General features: G+C 37.3%; 1 long non-coding RNA gene across 1 annotated transcript in view; it reads right to left on the bottom strand.

Annotated features, from left to right (window-relative positions):
• Positions 1–13,669: 13,669 nt before the first annotated feature.
• The window catches only part of LOC106519206 (uncharacterized), a 9,192-nt gene continuing 2,051 nt past the window's right edge, over positions 13,670–20,810 (bottom strand). The window contains exon 2 of the long non-coding RNA XR_001310419.1: positions 13,670–14,036. This is a non-coding gene — a long non-coding RNA (uncharacterized LOC106519206). The remainder of the gene's footprint in view (positions 14,037–20,810) is intronic.

Here is a 20,810-nt window from a genome sequence, read left to right as displayed (position 1 = left end):
TTATCGTTCTTACATTGAAGATGACTCGCTGTTTGATTAATACTGGTAAAATAGTTTTGCTGATTGCTCAGCTTTCTTCATGACTATTTTTTTTTCCAAAACAAATTTTGCACAAATACTCATGGTGCTCACATGTATATACTGACGAACATTTGAAAATGAAAGTCTAATAAATAAATTAATACAAATACACTTKCCAAACTTGCCAAATAGCTAACAAACAGTACTGTGTAAGTTTCATAAATAAATGCTAATGCCTTATAAAGTTGTTGCAAACTCACAAATAGTCTATTTATCATGTGATAATAAAGAGACCTTTGTTCTGAACTGGTTCTAAAATAAACACTTTAAGGTTTAAACAGGCTGTCAAATTAGGGAAGAAATTAAGATTTTTAAACATTGTTTCAGTTTTGCTTGCTTTGATTTGCATCTCAAGTGTCAAAATAAACAAACCTATGGCTTTTACATTATTTTAAAAAGTTTTAAAATAGTTTTGTAGATTCGCTTAACTCATCTTTTAACCTGTTGCACGGGCAGCATTGTCTCCTGTGACTGGTTTGTTTAAAGATGATGACAGAGAATGCCTGTAATTGTTGAGGAAGAAAGCAATATGAGGCAAAAGCCCAGTGTGCTCTAATGACACCTTGGGAGTGAATAACTTAAATCAAGACAATGATTTTATTGTGGGCAACCTGGAATCTATGCATGGTAATAATGGTGTTGCCTAGTAGTGCCGGAGCGACCATCAATCAATAGCGAATGCATTACTGATGGGTTTTGTGCAGGGCCACTTTGCTGATGAAAGACAGAGATTATCACGCCTGCCATCATTGTGTTCAAGAGTATCACTAAGATGGTGGGAATACAAATAAATAAATTGGTCTCATCCCTTGTTTGAAATTCCACATTAAGGCAAAGCAAGTAGTTAGAGTTGGAATGTATTCATGAGGTTCAGACAAATGTGAAAAAAGCTTTCCACTCAGCCGCTGTGTGAATACTCTTGTGCTGTTTGAGATGTGCCACAAGTGCTCTGGGTGCTAAATACAAGACCTCCTGAAAAAGGATGGGTAAGATAGGCCCTGGCGGTCAAGCTATTATCAATCCCTGGCCTAACGCTTGATGAGTAAGATACTTCAGATGTGGTTAATGGCCGTGCAGGAACACTGATGGCGCAGCCATTCTAAAATCAATCAGTTCAAGTTTTAATGTATCGACCACTTGAGGAGAACTAAAAGAGGGCGAGCTTCTCGACACACAAATGCCAGAGAGATGGGCTTGATTTTCGTAGAAGATACACTCTGAAAAAAGTTTAATTAAAGCCGAGGACTCACTTGTGCAGCTGAAACTCATACATGATGATAGCTAGTTCTATCGATGTGAAAGGCTTAAGCATTTTTTTCCCCCTTCACCAATACACACCTTCAAAGGTTTGGCTTTAGATCACAAAGTCCTCAGGGTTAAGGTGGGTAGATTGGAGTTTTTTTGCGCTTCAAGAGATGTGAAGCGAAGTAGAGGAAACAAGTTGTTTTCCAKCAAAGTGCTCGATTCGGCACACTGGTGAATATTGCAGTCTCTTAAACGACAACGGAACATTGTGAATTGGAGGAGCTGAGGAGTGCAGGGCGATCAGACTCAACATTTCTGCCCTGCTATGTTACCCACTGGAGAGGAAGAGAAGGGATGGAACAATGAGTGTGAAAGTGGTGAGCTGTGTCAAAGTGTTAACCGAGTGATAAAAAAAAAAGTTCCTCAAGGGCGCTCCGTGAAAAGTCTGGAATTTCCATCAAAATATCAAATTTATGTGTTGCATGGAAGGGTTTTTGTGGGCATTATTTGACTTGCGTAACCTTTCCCTTGAATACCTCTTTTCCAGTGCTAAACCTCTGGTGCGAGGTCAGTGCTCAGCCTTGAAGAGCCTTATAGCTGTTTGCAAACCCCGCCGCTGAAGCCAGTACCACAGCACTCAGCTGACGCTTTCCGTAAGCGTGTCAGGCCTTGTGGCGAGCAGGGACAAAAGAAACAGGCCATTCTAGGTGAGACATGCAGAGACTTGCGTGCCCAAATTATAATGAAGGACTGAATTGATCAGAGTTTTCTCACAAGAACATGTTGACTGAGTCAGATATCATCAGAAAGGATAGGTAATGTGCATGTTGTGGCCACAGACGGAAAAGTCAAGATATAAATAAAAAAAAACTTGATACATCCTTCAGACATGAAAGCTGTAAGTATATGAACAAGCTGAAAAGCAAAGATCAGTTTTATGTCTTCAAGGCTGATTTGTTGTTCACTAGTTTCCTCATAAAGCCGTATGCTTGTGTTGGAAGCTTTAAGGTCATTTCCAACACAGTGGACAAGCTTCCTTTCGAATCAAGCAAAGGTTACAATCAGCCTGAAAAGAAGAAGCTGTCTCTGAAAYGGGTGGAGAAACCAGAACGTTGCACAGCTGCAACTGTCTGTCCTGTYAATCTACAAAAATGTGTTAATGTCAACAAAAAAATCACAAACTCGGAAGCTGAAATCCAGAAAATAACAGTTTAGTTCTTTTAACATCTCCTTAAGTTTACTGAAACAATAAATCACAGCACAAGTCCTGGATAGATCGTTCGGGCCGAGCTTGTCCTCATCAGGTTGCATAGGGCAGCTTTGGAGGAAAGATTCAAAAGCATTATATATAGTATATAGCATTATATATGGATAATTCTTTAAAGGGGCAATGTCATGTAAAATCAACTTTTTTGAGTTTTATATCATGTTATAATGTTGTACTCATAAAAACATGCCTAAAGCCTTGCTTTGACTCATTCATGCATGTTTGATAAATCCTGCAGCGTTTTTAGGAAGCCATGCTGAGGAGCAAAACGACAGGTGGGGACTAGAAACAACTTTGGAGACCAGAAACACCCCTGGGACGTGTCTTTGAGCCAAACTTCCTCATGGCAGAGCGCACCCCCCCCCCCTCACACACACACACACACACACACACACACACACACACACACACACCCCGCCCATGACTCCCGCAGGCTCTCGGGTGAAATTGAAAGTGAAACCTAACTGTCTGCTGAGCGCTCAACAATAGTTCTCAGAGAAGCTCTTTTCAGATTAAAAATACCTTTGAGGAAATGTATTTTCAGATGCCAAGTAAACTGCATCATAGTGCAGGCGCAACCCCCCACTGAACAGAAGCAGAAGGTGGTTCTTAAAGAGACAGAGGCCAATTTCAAGGCATTTAGAAGAGGAAGTGATGAGAAGATAAGTTTATTTTCTATTTAAACACAAAAACAGCATTTCAATAACAACTAAAGGTGACATAGATACTTTATTATGTTATAGTATTTAAATATATGCCTGAGAAACACATAATATTGGCCCTTTAACATAATGGAAGAATATAACTTGTTTTTAATAGTAGCTGCAAATACACAACAAAACAACTTGAGTACGAAGGACAGAGTGGCTAAATCTTCTGAAAAATGCTGTTTTAAAAATCTCTCTGGTGCGTGTTCAACAGAACATTTGAAGTGTTTGAACTTGAAACTTTGAACAACATGATGAGAGCCAGAGGAAATGCGTGCAGGTGCTCAAAGGTAAGTTAAAGTGAGTTCTTAGAAAAGTTTRTTTCTAACCTTGTCCTGTCCCTAACCTTTCTTACTAACTTTGGACTTTCACAATAAATGTCTGATCCTTTTTGTGTGTGTAAACTGAAACACAAAAGAGTAATGTCATTCTTCTTCTACATGTACGTATATCAGCCTAAGCATCACAAAGACTCCAGATGGAGGTTGTCTCTCATTGCTGCCCTGATGACAGTGGCAACCTTTATTTCACGTCAACTGCGAAAAAGGTGAGTTTTTTTGTAAATAAACATTTCATTTCAACCTTTTGAATAGTTCACCGTTACGTAACTGCAAAGACAAAGGAAGCTGAAGTTATTAAAAAAAATTAATCACCTGAGTGTAAATGATCCGCCTGTTCTTGTAAACTCTAAACTTCATTTTCCAAGAAAAACCTGTTGTGCTGTGAATTGAGTGACACAATAGTGTTAAAATTAAAGCCAATGTRCCACGTGCTGTGTGGATGTGGAGTAAAAGTAACATCAACATGAAAAAAAAAATCCAATTTTTTTCACATTGCAAWAAGAGTTTATTATGTTAAATGAGTTTTGATTTTATCACAGAGGTGTCAAACTGAACAAYGTTTGAATAAAAACAATACTTGCATGAAAAAACCCAACACGTTTAACAATAAAACCTAAAACAAAGCAAAAATGAATAATAGAAGACAGAATTCAAATGTTTTCTGAAATATGAAGGTTTTTTGTTTTCTTTTCACAATTTCAGCAGTTTTGTTTAGAAAAATGTTCTGTTTTGTTGCATTTTTTGTACATTTAACTCGAGGTCTCTGCACAATCATTAACTAAATCATTTCACCAGGTAAATAACATAATAACATAATATCACGTGGGAGTTTGTGAAAACTTTGCTCCTGCTCTGTTAAACTCTACAATGTTAAAACAGAGACACAAACCGTGTTGTCGTTTCAATTCATAGATACAACTTTTTGGAGCATGATAAAAAATAAAACTCATACAAACTGAATATGATGCAGGAAAGAAAGGTGATTTAACAACCCAAAAAAACTGCATTTAAATTAGACCAMATATACTGAATGATGGATTTAATGCAAATATGAAAATAATTATTAGAGTCTGTATTTCAAAAGAGCTTTTTGTGTAATTTTGGCATAAATCCTTCATTTGCTTCAGGATCTTCGTATGTTTCTGTCTGTGTAAATATTTGTGTGTGAAGCAACTTTAACCACAATCAGTCCTTTTAAGCTAGTTCGCTACATAAATTCGAAAAGGTTAAGTGTTCAGTTTTGTAACATTCGGCACTAAAGTGTCTTGATGTTTGAGGTTAAAGCATCAACATCAGTGTCAGCTTCTCATGTTTGCTTTTATTCAGGTTTGAGRCAGGAAAACAGTTTTGCTAGCCTCAAACCAGATTCTAATTAATATCGGCATAAAAAAAGATCCAACTGTAACAGAAATCTAAGCTTAGCTGTAAATAGGTGGTAGGCAGATGTATGTAGAGGAGAGTCCGCAAACCTTTACAGTCGTAAGACTTTTTTTTAATTTAATTTTTTGTTTTTTTTGCCTGTGTGAGAGTCTGCATTTGTGCAAAGAAAGTCCCTATTTGGGTACAGTGAACAGCCCATCAGGATATGTAACCAAAGTAACACAAAGGAGAGAAACAGAAGGGCTTGGGAGCATGAAACACTCACCTTGAACCAGGCTGCTCCTGGCAAACATAAGGATTACCCATCTGCACATTTCTGAAGGCTTTTGATTAACAATGTGTCCAAAATGAAAGATGAAAAGGAGAAAACACAATTTAGTAATTTCAATGCCTTTCTGCAGATGGGTTTCTAACATATTTGGATAATTAACGTGTAGATATTTTCTTTGTACTAAGCTCATGAAGGCAATTAACATGTTTTGTGGAGAGGTGAAAACTTTTTTTGAGGCAGTGAAGATGGATGGAAATGCATTAGAGGAGGTCATGAAAATGGGCTTCTTTTCTTTCTGCTAAAAGGATGCTTTTATCAGGTGATAGCAATTGAGGAATAAAAAAACCCCAAGGGCAAATAAATGATAAAGAACTTATCATTAATTGGAAATCTTTTTAGTTCACATGAATACGGCTCTAAATTTTGCATCCACGCTTTCATTGAAAGCATGGCAAGTCTCTCTTGAACCAGATTTATGAAAGGTAAAAGGAGCCACAATGACGACCAAAAAGGACAACTTTACCTCTTTCCAAACTAAATTGCCAACCCTCTGTTCACCATGATACTATGAAATTCAATTAGGAACAATACATGACAAAAAAATATACGTCTTTTTAAAAACACGTGTGCTGTGGTTTTAGGAAAATATTCTTTCTTACTGCTGAACGAACGTCCCGTGGAGAYATTCTATGTCTCCTTCTGAACGTGACTAAAATTCAAATGCCAGAGTTTGAACTAAGCTGTGAGGTAGTCCTTGTGATTTATTTTCATTTGCATAATCATTTTTTGTTGTGAAAACAGGCCTTGACAGGAGCTTTCACTTCCCAAACCTTCTTTTTTTCCTCGCTCTCTCTGTCGCCATCTAATGGCAGGAGTGTGTCAACGCTGAGCTTTGGAGCCCAGCTGAGGAAAAGTGTGCACCAACACATCCTCCCTCTCTCAGGTAATTATGTCTTTTATCTAGGAGACACATACAGCTACTTTAACGTTGGACATCCAGCCGTCCTAATGGCCCATTATTCAAATAACTGGGGGGAAACACTGCGGGGTTGGTGACCCCCTCCGTGCCGCAGGGCCCTCCATCCAGGCACACCTGCTGAGACAAGGTAACGTTTATCACTGACACCTTCGCAGGACAGAAACAAAATGGCAGGCGGGGTCAGCGGTAAGGAGCACACTGGGCCCGTCATATTGCAAACATATCCATTTGGTACAGCTCTACTCTTGTGGTTGCCAGGCTACTGCCTAATATATGGTGACTGAGTATGCGTCAGGAAAACAGAAGTAAGATGTTGACTTTGGGATAAGTACCTCTTCAAATTAAACAGCACCATCACATTGCATTCAAAATAACATTTCCAAAGGTCGACTTTAAATGGCCCCCATTTGGCAAAAAAAAAATCCCTGTGTTCTTCAACTCACTAAATCATCACATTTGCATACCAGCTACGTTAGTTAGTGGCATTTAATTATTTATGTTTTAATTACACGCAATGAAGGGGATAATATCACTGTATGGTAGTTTTGTGTGTGTGTGTATGTGTGTGTCCTCATCATTCGAGCACTCGGATGTCTCCTTATTAAAGTACACAAAAAGATAATTACTCCCGGCTCTGTCTAAACATCGCCACGGTCCTGCTCGAGAGAATCACTGCTGAATTGGACACAGGAGAGGGTTACACCTCTTGTGATTGATGCACTGCTCACACACACGCTTGGAAGTAAAGGTGGTGGCACGTCAACTCCTCGTTCCAGCTCTACTGTAAGGTCAAAGGTCGGAAAAATTGTTTTGATTGCACTGACTTTTACATGAGTCAAACTTATCACATGTCGCCAGCTCAGAGAGTTAGCTAGATGGTTCTGAATCTATTTGCAAATATCAAACATTGATTATTGTTTGAAGTTAATACCRTCCTGTAAAAGGCGAAACTCTGAAGTGAGGAGGTGCAGCTCACACAACAGAGGTGCATAGAAGTGGCAGCTTCAGCCTTGAAAGCCAATGTTTAAAAATACTTCTATGATGTTAGATGATAAAATTATTCTCAAAAAGGCACTCCACAACTCTAGATGTTTGTTGATTACATGTTTTGCATAACAGCCTTAAAAGTCATTTCTGTGCTGCTGTTGGCGACCAGTTGGTGTTTGCAGTGGAGTCTCCAGAATGGGTTGAAACATTGTATGATGGGCGACAAAGTAATGCGTTTTAGAAAACAGCTGTCCAAGTCGTGAACACAAAAATGAATTATTTTCAACTGCTGCCTGCATGAAACATGGCAGCACAATTTGCTGGTCACTTGATCGCACTCAGGATTCGGTGAGCTGTAACTAAAAATTCAAGCGTTTTCAACAAAGAAGAACACAGAGGACTTTTTTTTAGGTTTTTCTACCTGGACTATTGAGATGCATCAGGACATAAAAGTTGACTTGTTTTCAAAATTCTGAGTCACCAAGTCTCCGACAGCCCAGGGAGATGCACCCTTTGAAACCATGATAAATCGTGATCATTCTATGGCAAACATACTAACAAAGTCACGCATATGTTCTATAAAAAAGACCAAAAGCAAAGAGATAAAGAGGCTGAATTTTGACATATTTTGTTTATTTAATTGCTATAACATCACTGAACTGAAACCTGTTTAGCACTTTGGTGTAGAGTTTGTTTTTTTATGTCTGAAAGATTTTATGCTCAGGACTTTCCTGAATCAAAATGCAGCTGTATTTGTTTTATATTCCATATAAATCACCGCCCTCTGAATCTTAATCACATCATGAGGTGCCCACCCCTGATTGAGAGATTGCAGCTTAATAAGTAGGTATCTAGGTGGGACAATTATGCCAAAAAATAAATAAATAAAGCCTCAGCTACATTTGCATGACTTGTTCCCACCAGCTCTCCCACAGAACACCCATCACCTGGAAAGATCTTGTTGAATAGAGCTGCTGATGTCATTGGAGAGGAGGTATTGATTGACCGAGGGGCAGCAAAGGCCAAAGCAATTAGGAGACAAGAAAACATACAGCGTTAAAGACTGTGTAAATAAAGAGACCTTGCAGCACGGCCAGACAAAGGCCAGTTCAGGCCCCATTCACAAGCTCCTTTTTCCCTCGTTGGTCTAAGGTCTTCTCCAAGGACTGAGGCTCTAGGTGGGAGGCCTGGGTGGAGGTGGCATAGATGGGAAAGACGGTGTGTGGGTGTCCAGAGGCGTAAGAACAGAGGGTGTTGCTAGGCTGGTTCTGAGAGGTCAAGAAGAGCTTAGCTCTTCCTCTGTCCGGAACTGTCAGGTGATCACGGTTGATCTGCATCTGAAGGACGGGGCTGTTGAGAGGGGAAATCGGTTTTATAGACCTCAGGGTGGCTTGTTTTACTGTCCTCTAACACACTTCTTTCCGTTTTCCCTTTGCCACCTCGTTGTATAATGCCATACTGAATAAAAAAAAGAGGAAAGCTGGGATTTAAAACACCCTGAATGTTCTTTAGTGTTTCTTAAAATACAACACATAGTTAAAAAGTACACAGTTTACAGCAGTAACATAATCATGGTTAAAGTAAACTTTAAAGAAATATGACCCGATAAAATTTAAATTCATGAGTATTCCCCAAACTCTGGTATTCCTAAATGTGCTCACAAACATGTAAAGTGCTGTTTAAACTTAAAATTGGATGCTCAAAAAAATTCATTCAGATTTCTGCTAAAACATGACCATGCAGGATGTAAGGCATGTATATTGTTATGGTAGACTAAATTGTGTGCTGAGTGCAGAATTCTGACAATATGCTAAAAAAAATGTAAAAAAAAAATGTTTTCAAGCATCTACATTAGCTTGCAGTGCTAACACTAATAAACAGTAAAAACGGGTTCATTTGAAAGATCGTCAGTTTTAAAAATATTTAGACACAAATCACAAACAGATTTAAAGTGACTGTGACATTCATATCCTTCAAATACAAAAAAGTCAAAGAGCATCTTTGTATGAAACTTGGCATAAAACCTTTTTTTTGTCACTGGCATTTTCTTATGAACTTGGTTCAGCCAAAGTGAAACAGGAAGTGACATCAAAGGGGAAATCTTTAAGGAAATGAACTCCATGATCTTTCTTTAAAACAATATTATTTGAACTTGACTCCTTCATTTCTCTGATGACTCAAAATAATCTAAAAAAAACCCATCAGATTCTTCTTTACAGTTTGTGTTAGCCATTGTAGCAAAGCTCTGTTTACATTCAGACAATCCCCTTTGTCACTTCCTGTTACTTCACAGGCAAATATCTCAACAACTGTTCATCACAGCAGTATTAAATGCTGTTTTTTATTTGCAATCAATTATCGGTGTTTTTATTACAAAAATTCATTCATATTTGCTTAAAAAATTTTGATGTCACARGCACTTTAACTCTGAAGTCATTGTGCTGTCAAATCAAACACATTTTTAAGAAAAAAAAGTGTTTTATCTCTTCATCTTCATTCTCTTTTGTAGGTTCAGGTAGTCTGCTTTAAGCATCCTCCAGGCTTCAGTGTGACCATGATAACTCCTTGGATAATTTTCAGTGCTTCTTTTTTCTAGTAGATAACGTGAAAGCAGGTGTGCCCTAGTATTTTCTAAAAGATTGTTGATAAATTTGCTGTCTAAAGAAAAAAAGGCCTTGAACAAATGAATGTTGTGATCTTTGCTCCTGTTTAACATGCAACTATGTCACTTGTGAGATCTTCACGTCTCCCCTCTGCCACGTGAGAATAAAGAAAGTCATTGTTTTCTTTCAGAAAAAAAATATGAATTCTTTAAATTCCGAGGATCACATTTGCAGAGCAAATCAAGCAAACCTAATGACTTGGATCCTGGTTCAAATGGCTACAATACAAATCAAAACAACAGATGAACCCTTTTCTGAAAAAAAAAAGGTGGCAATAATTTAATTTATATAGACTGTGGGTTCTTTCATCTCGTGAGTTCAATGTCTGTCTGTGAGTGAAAAGAACCATAGAAATGTTACACATTCTGATTTCCACAACCTGTGCAGAAACCAAGGTCCTTGACCGCGATTTTAAAAAAAGGTTCAGCACTTGATCGTGGGTTTTTTTCCACAGCATTCAGCATCCTGACTGCATGCTTTCCCCTGACTTGAAATGATATGAACTGTGGCTAGTATGGGATTTTATTGCAGCAGTTCAAGGATGTGTCAACACTGATGAATGCATATGGAATGGCAAGGATTTTCACATGCAGCATCATTAAAATAAAACAGTGCTGCTGCAGGTGTGGGTTTGTTTGGACCGTGGAATTCAAACAGCAGCATGAACAATCTCTCCTCGGGTAATATATGCTCGGGAAGAAAACTTATGCATCGTGTAACTCACACACACACAGGAATGCACCAAGTCTGCAGTGATGGAGAGAGAAAGTGAGGAGTTGAAAGGTTCAATCTAAAAAGATGGGCTRCGATTAGATTAGGGTGGCTGCGTCATGGGGGTAATAATCAGAGACATCTTTCTACAATAAATATATTTTTAATTTGTGCTCTTTTATTAACCAGCAAAATCACTTCAAAATGAATAGCACATTATTAAGTCTTCTAGTGGCTCTTACTGTTCTTTATCATGAGTTTGTATCACAGAGCAATTCATCTCCAGCCATTCTTCACTCCAAATATGTTTTATATGAGCCTTCATTTATCACGGCACGTCAGCCCTTAACTGTATCATTATTCAGTCTAGAGTTATAAATTGGAATCATTAAACRGTTTTTCATATAATCTGATGCAATAACTGCTCCTCCTTTATTGGCTTGTGAAAAGAAAATAGTAAATACAATTGTCTGTCAAGATCTTTGGAGATAGCCGTCTCTCTCCGGCTGAAATGAAATTAGGCCAGCCGAGGAGACAGGATCAATGTCAGCAGATTTGTTCGACTTTCATCGTGGAGGGGACAGGCGGTGAGCAGATGAAGGATGGAGAGAAAAGGAAGCTGACACCGCCGAACCCAATGAGAAATGTGGGCTATTGCTGTCAATGTTTTTTTTTCATAGTGTCACATCAATCAGAGGTGCCTTTGAACCTCCAGCTCTGCAGCTCTGCAGGGACATTTGTAATGGAGCTATTTCTGAATGTGTGGTCTCCGCGTTGTATTTCTGAAATGTTTTCATGGGAGGAGATGAAGTGATTAACGGCAACAATGTGGGGTCAAATGTTTCATCTTTGTTATCATATTCTAATCAGAAGAGGACCTTGGCRGCTTCGTCGGTGACGACCACATGTCCAATTAAAAACCAGCGGCCCAAATGCTGCACAATCTAAAAGATCTGCGAAACATGCCACAAAAAATCCTGTTGAGAAGAGAGTTCTGTTTGCATCCTAATGTTTTATTTAACAAATTGAACAGGCAAAAGGTCAGCAAAACAAAAAGTTGGAAAGTGGTGCAAATTTTGAAAAAAAATTGTTCATAATAAATACACAAACAATAGGTCTTAAAAGACTGAAACTATTTCTGCTGTGTTTTAGCATTCCCTAAAAAGATAACAATATAAAAAAACTTTATCTTAGAAACAAACCTGTGTAAARACTGCCACCTGCTGGCATATACTGACTTAGCACCGTTTTTATGTGTTCAAGAAGCATCTTTACACACCTAATAACCMCAATTAACTGCATTAGGGTGTTTTTCTGTTAAATATGTGACTGTTTCAAACAATATTTTCATTACAGAAATAAGACAAGCACAGAAATGAAATAAGAATGAAATCAAGGAAAGGAGTTGTTTTTTTTAGTCTTCTCATCTCTAGGCCTGTGCTGCCATCTGCTGGACGAATGTGTGACATGACACACTATGAAGTGTGATGTGTTCTGATTCTGTGAAATATAACTGCTAAATCTTTATTTAAAAAAATTGCTGAGCTGTAAGACAAACTTGCAGTTTGGATGAAAACACAAGGGACTCATTTTGTCTTGAAGCTCAAACCAGCAGCTCCCACCTGGAGCCAGACGGTGGTGTGTTTTCCCCAGGCTGCACCAGGTGAGCTGGTTTGAATCAAAACCAAGTAACTCACCTGTGAGCTACTGCTTTGATTCAGAGACGCAAAAACAAATTTAAACACATTTTAGGAAGGAAATTTAAAAGTTCCTATTACTTGCAAAGAGACGCATTGTTGAATGAAACAAGAACTCAACTGTTTTAGATGTGAAGATTTTAGTTTAATCATTTCCGAGTTCAAGTCCAAGTTTACATTAAAAAGTTCCATTGTTTGCAAAATGTTGAGAGCTCCAGACCGGTGTCATTTATTTACCCCTCCAGGCCCATATTTCCACCCATATGTTGAATGTGTTTATATGTAAACTCCCCTGAAAGACTGCCGGTCACTCCAAGGTTTCTGTTCCCAGTCTGGCACCGGAGCTGAGTCACGCTCTTTAATGTCACACTCAGGCCAAACTCAGTGTTTCCTCATCTGTGTGTGTGAGTTGTCTGGCTATGCAGGACTGCTCAGGATAAAACAAATATAATTTTAGATTGTGGCCCTTATACAACCTAACTAATTAGAGCGTTGAATATAAAATTGTCCAGAATAGAAATAAACGAAAGACATTCCTTGAAGGAATAATGCCAGTTATCATCACTGCCCGACTTTAAAACAAAGATCATCTCATGGATGAGAAATTGTGGCAGCTTTGATCAATCCCCGAAGACAGCATTAGCACAATTTTATGTGAGCTGTCACAAAATATGTTTTGAATAACTCCCAAATAAAAATACAAATGGATTAAAATCTGTAACATCGACTGAACTATAGCTGGTTTAACAGTTGCAGATACTCTTGACCCCAGTATGCAAACTTTGCTAATAACTCTGTAAAAATATTATAAACAAACCACTACGATATAAATTTTATTAATTTATGATTATTCCATAAAAATGCATTAATCATAAATTGATGTCTGGAAATCATCTGGGGACCCTCACTTGATGTTTCGTGACCCACAAAAGGGTCCCGATCCCAACTTTGGGAACCAGTGTTCCAGAATATGTTTGGCTCCTAAACTTAATTAGTTGTGGATGTATTTCCTATTAATATATCACTGAAAGTTTCACTAAAATCAATCCAATGGTCCTTGAGATATTTTACTAACAGACACAATGATAATTAGAATAAATAAATCAAATAAAGTTTGACAAACTTTCAACTCTTAGAATATGTGTTGGGAATCAGTCGAAGCTACAACCACACCAAATTTTAAATCAGTATCTGTAAAACTAATGATGCACTTTTTTGACTTTTATGATCATTTGGCTGCTATTTTTTTTTAGCTGTTTTACTAATTTTAGTTTTTTAACAATTAATGCTTTTTCAATGCATTCACACTGCATTTCTTGCAGAAAAACTTGCATTAAAAATACAAAAGATGAAGAGCTTTTTAATCATCTCCTAACAAAAACATGTATTTTCCACCCAGATCATTGCCTCCAAAGTGTTTAAAAACTGTGATCATTACCATACATCCGTTGATGTTTACTGTAACTTTGGGCTTATTTGTGTGGGTTTTATACTTTTCTCAGAACAAAAAGGTGTAACCGAGCCCACAGTTTCGTCAGTGCTGCTGATGATGAGATGAACGACCAAATGCGTGTCCTCAGTCACCCGTGACACACGTCTTGTTAGACAGGCTGCTTCTGCAAATATGTCATCACTTTGCACTGTCTTGTTGATAATGATTGCAGATAGTATTTGCTCCTCCCTGAGAACTTCATATGACCTATGGTGCTGGGAAGGGGGGAAAAAAAGCAAGTGTTAGGAAGGTTTTTGCATAAAAGCACAAAGGACAGATCTTTTTACGTTTCTCAGCTGGCTCTTCTGTCAACTTTTAAAAAGTCTGCAAAATCGATTTAAGTTTTGCCAGTAATTTCAGAGATTGAATTTTACTCATAAAGCATGACAGTAGTTTTTTATTTTTCTGAAAAAAAAGTTTTTGAAAACATCTTCACCTCTATCCCACATTCAGCTGGAAAAACAGAATTCTTTCCCCCGATGTGTGTGCGGGGGGAAAGAAAACTATTAAAAGTAGCCCATCAAACCTGTCCTCCTGGGCCTGCTTTCACTTGTCTTGGTTTCGTTTTAGAAAACAAAAAGAAGAAGGTAGAGAATGGTTCGAGATGAATCACGCGAAGACAAGGAGACAGTGACAAATCAGCTTCAACTCAAACATTTTAGCTGCAGAAAGCTTATAACGCCTCGCTTGGTTTGGTCAAACAGTCTCAGAGGAGTGGGTATCATTTACAAAAAAGTTCTTGGCTGACGGGTCGTACCACTTACACTAACTTATCTCTCCCTGCATTAACACTTGATACAGCAAGCTRAAGTTCTGACAGAGAAGCTGAGAGGGGATTTCTGGGTTTCCTAAAGTAAAGGTCAGGTGGTTCAAACAGGAACAACGTAAGTAATAATCTGATTTTTAGTCATGATAAGTGACAGGATTTTTAGTGTAAAAGTGTGATCATAAACAGGTTTCATCTAAAATCTGACAGTCAAATCCAATATATTTTRATTAATAAGCATCCCTTGAAGGAATGCGTATTGCCAGAGCTTTAAGCCAAGAGTTTCTACCGTTGAGAACTGCAGACTGGTCGTTTTGCTCAAATAAAAATAACATTTTGCACAATCTTGTGTCACATTTTKCAAAACCTTTGTTTTGAAACTTTAATATTTTCTGTTTGATTCCACCCTATAATCAAAATACATCATGCATGATGTTAATTATAGGCGCTGTCATTAAACATTCATGATGGAAAATRAATACATYTTCAAACTGTCATTAAACTTCTGCTTTTAGCAAAGGAAACTCTCAGAATTGCAGTTCTGCCAAGTAAAGAATCAGCTCTGTGATCCAAAAAMRTTGTTGTGTGAATGCTTCACAGCATTCACCATCAGTTTTTCTTCCTCATGTTTCTCAGCATCTAACTCATTTCACAATTTTTGTGCTATTTCAACAATTCATWCATATATCAAAACATTCAGCTCATTCATGTGAGGGCTGCTATGACGCTCGGCATTTCAGCTAGTTCTACTTTTTTAGCTATACTTTTTTAGCCACTTTTTATCATTGAAAATGAATGGAGTTTTCAACAGCCTTAAAATCCTTTAAAATGTTTCTAAATCTTTACAGCACCTTACACTTTTTRTTCTGGTTATGCTCTTTTTTACTTTCTTGTGCTAATTTCAGCTACTTTTTTGYTAATTTTAACTTTTTTCTGCCAATTTAGCTAAAATTCTGCCTTTTTCCACTATTCTTCTGCTTTTTCTACTTTTTTGTGTTTTTTCTGACGCATTGTGCTGTTTAGGCTTCTTACAGATGCTTTCTGATATATTCAGCTATTTGCTGAARTTTTAGCTAATGTTTAGCTGTTATTAGCTAAGGTTAGCTTTTCTAAGCTAAATACACATTTTTGTAGCTATTACAACATTTTTTAGCTAAATTCAGCAAACCTGTGTTCCTTACGCTTCCTTATGCTAATTAAAAAAAATTCCAGCTACTTTTTAGCTGTTTTCCTGAAAATTTTGGCTGTTTTTGCTACTTTACTACAAATTGGCACTTTTATTTATGATTTTTTCTGTTTTTTTTTTTCCAGCAGTTTCAATATCTAGGTGCTAACTTCAACTTGTGGCTGCTATTTTTAACTTATTTTATGCTAATTTAACTTTGTTTCCTTTTTCAGTTGTAGATCTGCTTGTTTTTATTCTGCTTTTTCCAACTTGTTGATAAAAGCTCATTTTTACACTAGCTCATTTGTGCTACTTATGCTTCTTACAAATGTTCTCAGCTATATTCAGTTATTTTAGCTCTTAGCTTTTAGCTGTTTTCTGTTTTTTCAACTAGTTTTTCTGCAAAGTTAGGTTTTCTCTTACTTCTTTCAGCTTTTCGAAGTAAGCTCACATTAACACTTTTGCTGTTAAGTATTTTCAGATCAATTTCATATACATTCAGCTCAAGTTTTCAACATGCAGCATTCACACTAGCATTTTTGCAGGAAATGCAACTTTTCCAGTTTTATTTGTTTTAATTCATTTTGAAGCCTTAATAATCTTTTTTTTTCCTGTAGGAGGAAACACTTGAGTGCAGACTTCCATCTCTAGATGTTTTGAGATGTGGCAGCAGGTTTTGGTCCGCTGCATATGGGCCCAGTTCAAAAGCTCCACAAAAGCTTCTCCTTGGAGATAATTGTACCATGAATTAAACCGCAGAGATCTGGATTTATCAACACGGTTGTTGACAACAAGTTTCCCTCCTCCTCAGATGTTTCATTGACCCACAACATGATAGCACCGAGCAGCACAAAAGATAACACTAAATAGCATCAGCTAATTCACCATGTTGAACACAGTGTCTGAAGTGTGATGGGTTAATGAACTGATGGTGTTTGGAAGACGGTGACAGATGTTACGAATTTCAGCACGACAGAATTTCCTCTAATTAGTGAGGATGAAGAGAAGTTCTTGACGTTTCACAACACAGCAGGTTGCCCAGGCAATACGCCGAAAACCCTCTGGCCAAAGCCCATAATTAGCTGTAATATGGGCGCTCACAACTCAAATATGGTTACATCAACACTGACATTGAGCAACTTGGTATTTCGTTTTACATTTTCCAAAGCTGTTCCAAAGAATAACATCATCACATGTGGGCTCCACCACACACGCCATCATCATCGCGGCGCCTGTCAACACCGTTTGACATGACTCATAATCTTACTTGTAACTGTTACCACAAAACTTTTAGTTGTGCAACCCCAGGCTGTTTAGGCTTTTCTGTTGGTCTTCAGCAAGATAAACTTGATGTTCAATTAGAATCTTATGTCTGATCAAATAAACACTAAGATGAATTTGAATTTTACATTTTAGAAATACATTAGATGTATAAATCCTCTAATAATTCATATTTAGCAAGAATTGGGTTATTTTTAATTTGACTTTCATTCATTGTCAGTGTAGAATCTTAAGTCCAGTTTAGATGGAATTGTACATTAAATTAAGCTGAATAAAAAGAAGCATATTCCACTTTAACTATAATTTTAGGTCTGGTAAAATTACTATATTTACTTGTAACATCCAATTTCCACATTAACAATTAAGTGATCTTAATTAATTGCTTCTCGCTTGTTATTATTTACAGCCCCTTATTTATATAGCATTATTTAAATATTATACAAGATTACGTTTGAGTTTTGTTTTTATTCTTTTTGTGATTTCTTTTTTTTATTATTTATTTATATATTTTTTCCAGCATTCGGTTTTTCCATTGGATTACAATGGACATAAATATTCTCACTTTCTTTTGTTATCCGAGTATTACTAATAGACGTACTATGATTATTACTTAACAAAATCAAATCAAACGTCAAATTAGGTAATAGTTTGACCTATGTTTTTTTTACATTATTTCATGAAATATAGCTCGTATTTTAACAATCGAACAGTCGATGATTGTTATTGTTTTCTAATGTAATACAATATTCTGCTTTACTAACTCACCAGAAAGCTGAAAACKTTTGCAACTGCAACAAAATATCTGTGCGGTTTGGCAGAGAACATCTTTTCTCTGATTGACCTCTGACAGAGTTTGACACAAAGCGGTGAGTCAGGATCAGCAAAGTGTCAGTAGTTGTTGTTTTTTTCATGCTCAGTCGTGTCACTCTCACCTGTCACCATTTGTGTTATTTGTTTAATCTCACCCTTTTTTCTTTCATTGGCTCTTTCACAATTTTTGCTGAGAATGTTGCATTAAATGTTCAACGCTTTTAAACTGTTTTTAAATAAAATAATCAGAGCTGTAATCAGAAAGCATTTTTGCAGTTTGATGCAAATCACATATTTAGATTTTATTGTTAGAAAAAAAACTTTTGTGTAAGATTAAGTGGAACATAGAGTCTATACATTTCTTGTAATTTATTTTTTGCATCTCATTTCGAGTTATTTAAAATACAAAACTTTGTGTTTCATTCAAAAATATTTAAAACACTACACATAATTACAAAAATGAAGGCAGAACTGTAACTATAACCCAGAATCATCTCACCACCTATGAGCTTTATCTCTTGGTTGTTTGGAGATGGATCTGATCAAACAATTATGCAGAWCCTTTAACAGAAGATGTTTTACATGCACACCTACACTATGTTTCGTTGGYTCATCTACAATATTTTTGCTCAAATAGAACCTCTACATAATTTGTAATCGGAATCATTTATRTCTTTGTTTCCACCACTTTGTGACCAATATCTTGATCGGCGTCAAAGTGCGTTAAAGTGTGCAGTTTTCTCACTGCTGCAGTCGTAAACACACACTCAGCTGAAAAGAACAAATTAGAGTATAAATCACAGCACTTTTAAAAACAAGGTGAGCAATCCTAAACAGCCCATTCAGTCAGGAAGGGGCATGTTAGGGAAAATGGAGGAGCTGTGAGGGACTTTTTTTTTCTTGGCCAGCAAGTCCAGGCTTGGATGCAGGCCTGTCTGTCCCTACTCAACTCAAACATGTCAAACTTTTCACCACCAATATGATAGAGTGAAGCTCAGCCATTCCTTYGCAGAAGCAATCTCTGCCATGAGACTAATTTGTATTCATGGTTAACTTGATGAGACTTTTTATTTCTCTGACCAGGTTTGACTAAACCCTGGTCATTTCTCTTTTTTTTTTTTTAACTTTTACGCTCCCAGATCTGGACTCAGAGATGCCCGGCCGGTTAATCCACAGGTGTCTGGAACAAACAAGTCTCCATTATGCGGACACTGGACTCCGTTTTTAAAGCTTTCAACAGATCGCCACCGTTACAGTCAACCACAAGCAGGAATGCATGCGCGTTTCAGGAAATCAGCACAGCTCTCTTATGAGAAACGTGAAAGCGTGGCTCTAGCTGGAATATACTAAGAACACCCAAAACAAACCCATTTCCTGACCTAACTGGCACCCACAGCAGGGTAGAAATAAGGGAATGTATTTATGAGCATCTGGCTGTGGTTCAGTGAGGTCAGGGCACTGATATAGCAAAAGGAAACATCTTTGCACTTCTCTGTTTAAGAAGAAGCACTTTGACTTTATTAGAGTTTGTCTCATTGGGTAAACAACAAACTTAAACGTCTCCTTTTCAAAAGAAAAAACACTGAAAAGCTTTTGCCTTCGTTTTCTTAAGTTTTTCTCAAATGCAAAAAACCCCAGACTTTGTTACTTTGGTGCTTTGTTGACAGCATCCAATCCATCTTTGGAATTTCTTTGTCAGAAGAAAGCAATCATGCTGGTAACACTGACTGATATTGAGCTCGGCGTTTGAAAGACGACACACGGTTTTCATAAGCCCATTAATCTCAAAAGGAGTAACTGTCAGAAAACATACAGTACCCCCATCCCTGACATAAAAAAGGCCTCTCCAAGGCCTTGATTTCTGGTTTGGCGGAAAACAATATCACACTGCTTCTGACAGAGGCCTTGAATGTCCTCTTACACAATTTTCCACTGAGGATCTGGCATTCTTAAGCCCAAAAAGGACAGAATCACACAGCCACTGTAATCTGAATAATTCATGACACACAAGTGGATTTACCGTTCAGTACGGGTCAGCTGAGTCAAGACTGCAACGATGTTGTTACAGGTGTCTTTACTGCAAAGTGAAGAAATTCACTTCWGATACACGGCAAAAGGTTTGAAGTTAAAGGTTGATCACAAAGGCTGCAGCAGAACTGTGGACTGCAAAATACAAGGTTGATGTTAGTTTCCACATGTGACCTGCTGTTTTTGACTTTCTGGGCTGATTTCCAAGTAGGGCAGCCGTGAATCAGCCATGAACGGAGTCTGAAGTGCTCCAAAAGCAATTAAGGTTCCTCCTCTTAATTGACAACAGATCCAGTGAAGCAAAGCCTGACTGCYAAACAAAAACCATGCATGGGAGGATAAAAGCAGCGTAACAAACTGAGCAGTCTGTATACATTGTCTGACTCGAGAGGTAATGATGTCGTAAGAAAACAAATGAGCTTTTATGAAACAAGAAAGCACATAAAATTTCATTCCTTTTTTATGTGAAACATAGCTATTGTTCACAAAATGTTTTAATAAATTTACATCCCAGCAAAAGCAAAACAARAACAAAACACTGTTTTGCACCCTATTTGAACTGAACCTAAAAGGACAAAAAACAAGTTTTATCAAAGGTTTTAACTTTCAACATGCAGGTTTGTTCTGCTGATGGCCAAAGAGGGCGCCCTTCATCATGTTTYCACACTTAGGTCGCCTTGTGACAAAATATTTCAGCCTTTAATGAGAAGCTTCACACAGAAATATAACCTGGCACTGGTGCTCATTTATGATGATAAAAAAAAAAGTAAAGCAGACCATAAAGAACTTAGCACAACTGAATTCATTATAAAAGATATGAAAATTTTCAAGTTCCATATAAATAAGTTGAACATTGTTCTTCTGCTGAAAATAGTTGTTTTTGCATGTTTATCATTTAATGGTATGTTTTCCCTCAGAATGATGTGTATCATGATAGAT

This window comes from Austrofundulus limnaeus, unplaced genomic scaffold, assembly GCF_001266775.1.
Source record: "Austrofundulus limnaeus strain Quisiro unplaced genomic scaffold, Austrofundulus_limnaeus-1.0 Scaffold2, whole genome shotgun sequence".
NCBI classification, from domain to species: domain Eukaryota; kingdom Metazoa; phylum Chordata; class Actinopteri; order Cyprinodontiformes; family Rivulidae; genus Austrofundulus; species Austrofundulus limnaeus.
The sequence above is the reverse complement of the archived record's forward strand: the minus strand, read 5'-3'. Positions and strand labels throughout refer to the sequence as shown.